Genomic DNA, 10,461 nt, shown 5'->3' with positions numbered 1-10,461 from the left:
GAGGAAGGGACTGGAGTCATAATATCCTTTTCAAGAGTGTGCTCGTAGTTGTCTGAGGAAGCACCAGATTGCTTTCCAGAGTGGTTGTACAAGTTTATATTCCCACTAGCAGTGGAACAGGGTTCCCCTTTCTCCACATCCTCTCCAGCATGTGTTGTCACTTAAGTTTTTGATCTTAGCCATTCTGTTGGGTGTAAGGTGAAATCTTAGGGTCTTTCTGATTTGCATTTCCCTTATGGACTAAGTACGTTGAACATTTCTTTAAGTGTTTCTCTGCCATTCGATATTCCTCTATTGAGAATTCTCTGTTTAGCTCTGTACTCCATTTTTTTAAATTGTATTACTTGATTTGTTGTTGTTTAACTTTTTGAGTTCTTTATATATACTGGATACTAGTCCTCTGTCAGATATAGGGTTGGTGAAGATCCTTTCCCAATCTGTAGGCAGTCGTATTATTCTGACGACAGTGTCCTTTGCTTTATAGAAGCTTTTCAGTTTCATGAGGTCCCATTTATTGATTGTTGCTCTTAGAGCCTGTGCTGTTGGTGTTCTATTCAGGAAGTTGTCTCCTGTGCCAATGAGTTCAAGGCTCTTCCCCACTTTTTATTCTAAGTGGTTTAGTGTGCTGGTTTTATATTGAGGTCTTTGATCCACTTGGACTTTAGTTTTGTGCAGGGTGATAAGTATGGATCTATTTGCATTTTTCTACATGTAGACATCCAGTTAGACCAGCACCATTTGTTGAAGATGCTGTCTTTTTTTCCATTGAATAGTTTTGGCATCTTTGTCAAAAATCAAGTGTCCATAAGTGTGTGGATTTATGTCAGGGTCTTCTATTCGATTCCATTGATCAACCAGTCTTTTTCTATGCCAATACCATGCAGTTTTTACCACTCCTAGGCATATACCCAAAAGATTCTCAAGTACACAATAAGGACATTTGCTACAAACCATGTTTGTAGCAGCCTTATTTGTAATAGCTAGAAGCTGGAAACAGCCCAGATGCCCCTCAGTGGAGGAATGGATACAGAAATTGTGGTACATCTACACAATGGAATATTACCCAGCAATAAAAAACAAAGAAATCAAGAAATTTGCAGGTAAATGGTGGGATCTGGAAAAGATCACCCTGAGTGAGCTATCCCAGAAGCAGAAAGACACACATGGTATATACTCACTTATATAGACATATAATATAGGATAAACCTACTAAAATCTGTACACCTAAAGAAACTAATCAAGAGGGAGGACTCTTGCTAAAATGCTCAATTCCTATCCAGAAAGGCAAAGAGGATGGACATCAGAAGAAGGAGAAAAGAGGGAACAAGTCAGGAACCTGACACAGAGGACCTCTGAAAGGCTCTGCCCTGCAGACTATCAATGCAGATGCTGAGAGTTATGGGCAACCTTTGGGCAGAGTGCAGGGAATCTTAGGAAAAAAGTAGGAAAACAGTAAGATCTGGAGAGGACAGGGACTCCACAAGGAGAGCAACAGAACCAAAAAATCTGAGCACAGGGGTCTTTCCTGAGACTGATAATCCAACCAAGGACTATGCATGGAGATAACCTAAGACCCCTGCACAGATGTAGCCAATGGCAGTTCAGTATCCAAGTGGGTTCCATTGTAATAAGAACAAGGGACTGTCTCTAACATGAGCTGATTGGCCTGCTCTTTAATTTCCCCCTAAGGGAAAATCAGCATTACCAGGCCACAGAAGAAGACACTGCAGCCACTTCTGATGAGACCTAATTGACTAGGATCAGAAGGAAGGAAAAGAAGACCTCCCCTATCAGTGGACTTGGAGAGGGCCATGCATGCAGAGGATGGAGGAAGGGAGGGATTGGGACAAGAGGAGGGAAGGAACCACAAGGGGGATACAAAGTGAATAAAGTGTAATAAAGAATTAAAAAAAAAAGAGTGCGCTCCTAATGACTAGAAGACCTCCCATCAAGCTCTTCCTCTTACATGTTCATTCTAACAGTAGTATGGGCTGGGACCAACCTAAGTTTTTAGGGGACAATTAGCCAAACCAAAGTATCTAATGAGTTCAATTATTTAGTTGTCTCTAGTTAGTAGGAATAATGACACACTAACTTTATTCTAAGTTATTCTAAGTACATAACTCTTTTTTTTTTAATTTTTGAAAAGATTTTGTGTATGAGTGCTCATCTGCATGTGTGCCTGCATACCAGAAGAGGGCAGTAGAGGGTATCGATGGTTATGAGCCGCCATGTGGTTGCTGGGAATTGAACTCAGAATCTCTGGAAGAACAGACAGTGTCCTTAACCACTGAGCCACCTCTCCGGTCCCTGCACATAACACTTTTATGAATTAAATCTACTGTATTCCTTCCATTAAATCATCATGGGAAGAAATTTTTGCATGAAACATGCTGAGCACAAGAGTCTTCACCTTACTCAGTCTACTTAGAAGTGCATTACCTGTACCACATTGATCTAGTCCAGTATAGAGTTCTGAGTACTGAATGCTTGGAATTTTTCTTCTGTGGCATTCATGTCATTCACTTTCAGAAATAATGTGAACATTCCTAACTTGTGCTTAATACAGGCTTATGACTTTCTCACTCATAAATTTAATCAATGTTCAATTGTTTTTTTTTATTTCTAGATTATATAACCATTTATAGGCTAATAAGTACAGTAATTTTACTGCTCACTGTGTAAATAACTCCCTCTTCTTATTTGTCTTTCTTGGCTTCAGGAACTCTTCATTAATTTCAGTATTGGGGATTGAGAGTCTGTTCACTCTACCTACAACTGTAACCAATTATTTCCCATTTTTTGATTTGCATACACTCAAATGACCCTACATTTTAAGATTTCTATAATCACATCTATAAACAAAAAGAGTCCAAAATAAACTGTTCTGAGTGAATCTGATTATTTAAAAAGGAAAAGACAGGAAATAACAGAGATACAAGATAACAAGTGTTTTTGTGATTGATAAATTCTCACCAATCTAAACATGTCGAAGACAGAGATTGGTTTTTATTAACTTTTTTAAGGCTTCATCCTTAGCACAGTGGCTCTTAAATGTCTATAGATCCATTTCACCTCAAGTTAAAAACTCCTAGCTAAGCTTCACTGCCCATTCCTCATTCAGTAGCTATGAGGTAGAGCCTGGATTTGCATAGTTAACAATTAAGGGCCCAGGAGACCTTAGTACATCTGGTCTGGGGATCATAGTCACCTGACCTCTGCCTTAGCACACAGAGTGTAACCTGAATAACGTTAAATGTACTGTAACACAGAAAGCCCAAGAGGATGTGGCTTAAATGGGACAAAGGCTGTTAATCACATAGTAGGGCAAGTGTGGTGGGCGGGCCAGGCAGACAGGCAGCAGGGCTTACTAAGTCCAGGCACCCAAGCTTCAGGGTTGACTCTTTCCATCTTTCCCTTCAGTTTTCCATCAGTGAGTCAGAAGTGCTGCTCCAGGAAGTGAGGCAAAGAAGAGCAGTTTCCTTTAAAAAAATTTTTTTTTGACTTGGGAGTTGCTCACCAACTTTAATTGTCAACTTGACATAAGCTAAAGTCACTTGAAATGAGGAAACCACAATAAGAAAATGTGTTCAGGATAGAGAGGTAGCTCAGTGGTTAAGAGCACTGACTGCTCTTCCAGAGCACCTGGGTTCGAGTCCCAGCACCCAGATGGCAGCTCACTACTTTTTGTAACTTCAAGATCTGATACCCTCCCCCAGACATACATGCAGGCAAAACACCAATGCACATAAAATAAAAATAAATAAATTATTATATATATATATATATATATATATATATATATATATATATATATATGAGAATGTGTCCTGTAGAACTTGTGGGAGTGGCCAATCAATGACTGGTCTAATTTGAGGCCCATGCCACAAAAGGGAGCAAAAGTGTGACACTGCTTGGATGACCAGCAATCAGAACCTGTATAACTCAGAGACCTAGGATAGAAAAATACTCAATCAAAATGATTGCTAATGATATTCTGTATACTCACAGATTGGTGCCTATCCCAACCATCATCAGAGAGGCTTTACACAAGCCTCTGTATCTGGGAGCAGATACAGAGACCCACAGTTAAGAATCAAGCAGAGAGAGCCCAAATTGGAGATCTCTGTTGGGTCCTTCCCTTTAGAGCTTGGGGAACCCTGCAGAAGAAGGGGAGGAAAACTTGTAAGAGCAAGAGGGGTCTAGGATACCAGGAGAACATAACCCACAGAATCAACTAAATAGGGCTCATAGGGGCTCACAGAGACTGAAGTGGCAATCACAGAGCCTAAATGGGTACCTGTGCCCAGCCCTATGCACATGTTATGGTTGTGTAGCTTGGTGTTCTTGTGGGACTCCTAACAGTGTGAGTGTGGATACTTCTGACTCTTTTGCCTGCTCTTGGGATCATTTTCCTCCTACTGTTTGCCTAGCCCGGCCCTGATAGAAGGATTTGTGCTTAGTTTTATTATAAAGTGCTTCATTGATAATCCCGAGACCTATTTTTTCTGAAGGGAAATGGAAGAGGAGTGAATCTGGGGGAAAGAAGGGGAAAAACTGGGAAGAATGGAAGAGAGGGGAAATTGCAGTTGAGATGTATTGTACTGGAGATGAATTTTTTTAAAAAAGCCTCTATACGATCAGGCTGTTGGCAAGCCTGTAGCATATTTTCTTAATCAGTGGTTGACAGGGACGGGAAAAGGGGGCAGTCCATTGTGCATGGTGCCATACCTGGGTCAGAGGTCCTGGGTCCTATAAGCAGGCTGTGAAGTAAGCAAGCAGCAATAGCTTCCTTCTTCCATGTCCTTATATAGGCTTCCAGCAGAAGGTATGGGCCAGCTTGGAGATATGGAGCATCTTCTACCTCAAAAGATATGAATTAAAGGCACGTCTTCCCACTTCAATGATCTGGGTTAGAAATAGATCTTCCCACTTCAAATTAAGTACATGTCCCTCACAGGTGTGCCCCTCTAGTTTTAGTTGATTCCAGATATAGTCAAGTTGACAACCAAGAACAGCCATCACACTTACCTTATTCAAGTTGGAAAATGTAGGACCTACCTGAGGCTAAGAGCTCTGCTGAAATTCAGTGATGATTTTTATTACTAGCAAGAAGGAAGGTGAATGCTGGAAAAGAGCAGTTATGCAAAAATCTATGACAAATCTATGAAATAGTGAAAACCTGAGCAGTAAATACAATATAATGTTGTACATATGTGTCTATGTATGTATTGCTTTCTAAAAGGAGACTAGAAAGAAATTATGCTTAATATTGATCAATATTGACGTTATTCATTGGTTGACATGGATCACACAATAAAACCTTTCTATTTACCTGAACGTGTCCAGTGTAACACAGTGCATCCAAGACTTCTTTCCTCAATAGAGAGATGTGGAGCAAAAGATGGTGTGATGACTGTCCAGTTATAGACTATGGAGACATGGCATGGAAGTCATGGTAGTGGCTGGTGCAGAAATGACCATAGGGCTGAGCCACACGGGTAGGACACAGGATTTCAAACCTACCATGACTACTTAGAGGCCATGTATTTTGACTTCAGAGATGCCAAATATCAAGAAAGATGGTGGAAGAGAGTAATCTATGAAAATCTCAGGAAAGAACTCACCTTTGGTGACAAGTGGCAATATGTGAGTTATGAAGTGTTCAACTAGAAGGGTCACTTGGCCTTGGAATATATTTGTTTGGTTTGCTTGTTAAAAATAGTAATGGTAAGAGAAGCCAGGGCAGTAGCTAGGTCTGGCATCATCTCAGACTCCAGAGAAACAAGTTTGAGACAACCCAGAGGCAAATGTTCATGACCATTCTGCATATGTTTTGAGGCGCTTACCACTGAGGAGCACAGAAGATGAACAAAGACCAGCAAGCAAACAGGGCAAGCCTAACACAGAAGAACCTGCCAAAGAGACAGCAACTTTCAGAAGCTCACTTATTCATCAGTTTTTCTCTGTGAGGACTCAGACTCAGAGAGGAGCCTATCCTAAAACAACTTGGTTGTCTTATATGCTTATGAGTACTTACCTCCTCTTCTAGTCCAAACACTTCTTCTGGACTAGAACTTAGGAACAGGACACTTCTTGCTCATTGACTGCCCCTGATGGGAAGACTTTTTTCCCCATAGCTAGCTCCCATAGCCATGTCAGATAACTCACAATGTTCAATTAAAAAAAAAATCACATAACCTCCTCTCACTGGGGGTGGGGTGGGGGAAGTTTTTGAAAATTCAAGGAATTCTCAGGATAATCCATTTATTTGAACTGACAATGCTCGCAGAGCTTTCCTGTGGGACATGCCAGTGTAGTGAGACCTGGTGTTAAGAGCCAGCACACAGCACTTCATCACAGTACCCATGCACATAAAACAGTACATGGCTTTCTTCCAAGAGAGAGCCTGTATTTTTAAATATTACTCAAAAAAGGGAAATCTGTTAAATTGGAGTTCAAAATAGAATCATAAATCCTATCATCTGCTACTCAGAAATATCTTTTGAAAATGATTACTGTAGACCTGATTTATATGTGGGAAAGGGTGGGGAGGTTATAGGAAAGCATGTATTCGACAGAGCCAACAGTCATATTAGATATTAAATATTTTAATTTATGTGAAGACCACTGAGTGTGACATCTTGCATGGTTTGAATATGGTTTAGTTCTGAAACTTCTGGTGGAATATAGTCTCAGTTATGAGGTATTAAGAATGTAGAAACACAGGCTGGATAGATGGCTTAGGGGTTGCGAGCACTCATCCTTGTATAGGATCTAGGTTGGATTTTCAGCACTCACAGGGTCATTCACAATCATCTGTAAAGCTAGTTCCAGGGAATCTGATGCCCTTCTGACCTCTGTGAGCATCAATCATGCATATGATGGACACATACATTGTGAAGGCAAAACACTCACATATAGAATTAAATAAATAAATTCAAAAGAAGTTCTTTCTGCTATTCCTGATCTCTGGTATCTTTTTCCTGAACATCCATCATCCTGAGCTTATCCAGCATTTACCAGCTTGTATCTCTGTGTGTCTTTTGCTAATGATTCGTGCATTGCATTTCCCTCAATGCACGAATTGAGGGAAATGTGTTGCCTTCACAAGGTAGATCCATCATATACATGATCACACTGCCAAACTGCATATCTGAGGAAAAAATTGTCATGGAATGAACCCCAGTTTATTTTCTAGAGAAAGAAACAAACTCCACATAGCCTAAAGACTAGAATTGCTGGGAGTTAACATATGAGAGATTGAAATGATCAGCAGTAAAGGCCGCTGGCTGTTGTACCCCTGGGTGCTGGAAAACCTTGATTGCTAATGATAGGTAATCTGTTTTCAGATCAATCTCAGGGAGGAACTGACTCTTCCCATGCACAAAAGTTCAGGAGGCACCGAGTTGACAGAATGAAAAACAAATGATCACACAGGGATCACACAAAGTTAATGATGACTCAGACAGATCCCCATGTTAGAGAGAGACCAAGGACTTCCACATGGCAGTCATTTCCTTTAACTCACAACACACACACGCCTCTTGACTCGAAACAAGGACTGTGCCATACACAGGAATGAAGTTTTAGGGAATAATTGTAAGAATACTGAAACAAGTAGGAAGAATGGGAGAGGGAGGAGGGGCAGTAGAGGAAATATAAAGGCTGAGAACATAACAGGGCACAGGAGGGAAGACTGACTAACAAGGTCCAACCTCTGCCTTGAACTTGCTAGTCAAGGTATCCCTCAGGTTCCCAATTAGGACAAACATGAAGCCAACAATAAGCTTGTGGCTTTGGACACATCGCTGAGTAGACTGTCTCACTTTAAAGAGTGGAACTGAGAACTCCTACCTTATAGGGTTGACATAAGTATTAAAGGAGATACTGAACCAAAAATGTACCTAATTCCCGCTCTACTGCAAACATAATCTATTATAGCTGACTATGTAAGTGTTGTTTGGAGAACTATATGGAGAAACCATCCTGTCTTCACGAGGGCCCCTCCAGGAAAAGACCCACACCATGTTCTTGATCTATTCCAAGCATGAATCAACTCACAGCAGCAGGTCCCTGCTGGGCAAGTCCTCTATATACACTGTCTGGCACTGTACGCACCAGCCACATGGTGACAAGGAAGCGATTTTTAAATTCAATTTGAATTAATTTAATTTTACATGGGTATATCCAACAGCGTTGTCTTCTGGACATTCAATACTCATGTATATCAGAACACACTGTGCAAGGGGACACTGGTTTTGTAAGACTCTGGATCCTGACTCTATCCTTTAGAAGCTGGGTTGGAATCCTGTCTGTGTCATCATTAGGAACTGAACTATGCTGGGTGCACTTCTCAACCTCTGACAGCTAGCTCACTGCCAACACCAGTCATATATGGGGTTGATAACACAGTCCATTTGACTGGATTAGGATTAAATGAAAGAATGGACATAACATGGTTCTCAGGACCAGTGTGTTTCAGAGGCACCTGGAGAGGTGCTGAAATGCAGGTTGCTGCGTTCACTTGCCAGTGTTTGGGTTCAGCAGGTCTGATGTAGGACAGAACATTGTGGTCCAAATGGGCTCCTCAATGATGCCCAATGACCAATGATCAGGGGATCTTCCTTGGAAAAACCCTTGAGTGTTCACCCCAGGTGCATGTGATACACAGGCTTGGTTCCCAGCACAGCACTATTGGGAGGTAGCAGAGATGCTGATTTGTGGCCAAGTGGGAGATACTGTGATCATGAAGGGGTACGTCTGTGGAGGTGACAACTGGCATCCCATCCCCTCAGTTTCTTTTTGGCTGCCCAACCACCATGAAGTAAGCAGCTTTGTCCTGTCTGGATGTACTTCCCTGAGGTAGGTACAAAAGCAAACAGACCAACCAAATCATGGACTAAAACCTCAAAACTGAATAAAAATGAAAGTTTTTCTTGTATAATTACAGTGATGGAATGCTAACATATACATGCACTTAACACACTTGGTACAGTGCCCGATAAGACAGTGAGCACCCGACAGCTGGCAGTTGTTTTTATGAAAACCACACCTGCAATGTGCACCAGGAAGGATTTCTTTTGCAGGGTGGTGGTAGGGAATCACACTTTATTAGAAGTCTCCTGTCCGTTTTCCAGCATTACTCTGATAACTTTATTGTGGACTAAAAAGATAAACCTACTCATTGTAGAGAGGGTCTAGTGTCACAAGGTGGGTTTGCAGTGGGGTTTGTGAGTAGGCAGAGTTACAGTGCACCGAGCTAGCTGACCACTATAATGCTGCAATCTGAAAAAAATACATATGTGTGTGTGTGTGTATACATATTACCATTTCCATTCTCTATAAAAATAATAGGAAACAACAATCAAATTACCGTTTGAAGGCAACCACAGTATTCAGTTGTATTTCCAATTCTTCATATGATCTCTGTGAGTTCAAGGCCAACCTCATCTACATAGTGGACCAGGACAGCCAGGGCTATGCAGAAACCCTGTCTCAGAAAGTATTGCTGGGCCTGTAAGTGACAGTGGGAAGGGATATGGACAACACAGCCAGGTTGCAGATAGCCTTTGTTCTTCCATTAACTTTCTGAGGTGACTTTATGTGTTAGCTTGTGTTCTTGTGTTACACAGATAGCTGGTGGAACTTTTTTTGTGTTTCTAGAAAAGAGTGGAAATTCAGTCAGTAAACGAAGACTTACCTTTCTCAGTGAGGGTGACCAATCCATTGAAGGACCACTTCAAAAACTTGGGAAGGGTCAATGTGTTCTTTCCTTGAGCTGGTCCATCTTGGAATATCGTAATTTCTGGGACTCTGGGACTTCCACAGGAGCCCTGTCCTAGTCTCTAGGTTCTAATAGCCTTGAAGTGAGTGCAGCACTAATTATTTAGCCTTTAAGTCTGTAGTGAATTACACTAATGTCCTGATTCTCTAGACCAAAGTCAGCATTCTGTGTTTTGTTTTGTTTTTCCCAGGCTTTGTAATAGTGTGACCCAATCCATGTGACAAATTATTTTTTAAGGATTTTTAAAAATATGTATGGGTATGTGCACATGTCTGTGCTAAGGCCAGAGAGGTCAGATCGCCTCAGTGCTGGAGTTACCAGCAGTTGTAAGCTGCCTAAAAAGGGTACTGGTAATCAAACTTCATGTCCTTGGTAAGAAAAGTATATGCTATTACCATGGAGCCATTCTCCAGCTCCTAACAAACTCTTTGGTTTCTATGTGTTCTATTAGAGAACTATAATACACTAAGCAGGAATTCTAATTATTAAAGCAAATTTAGATTTCATTCAGTAAGAGTCTTAAATAACAGGATGCATTCTACTCTAACGATTCATTGACTCTACTCTTTTTTTTCTTTTTTTTTTCGACTCTACTCTTTAGAGGTTGTCCTGTTCTAATGCTTTTTCCCTTCCTTCCTTCCTTCCTTCCTTCCTTCCTTCCTTCCTTCCTTCCT

Source organism: Psammomys obesus, unplaced genomic scaffold, assembly GCF_907164565.1.
Source record: "Psammomys obesus unplaced genomic scaffold, mPsaObe1.curated_primary_1811, whole genome shotgun sequence".
In the NCBI taxonomy this organism is placed as follows: domain Eukaryota; kingdom Metazoa; phylum Chordata; class Mammalia; order Rodentia; family Muridae; genus Psammomys; species Psammomys obesus.
Note: the sequence above shows the minus strand (reverse complement) of the source record.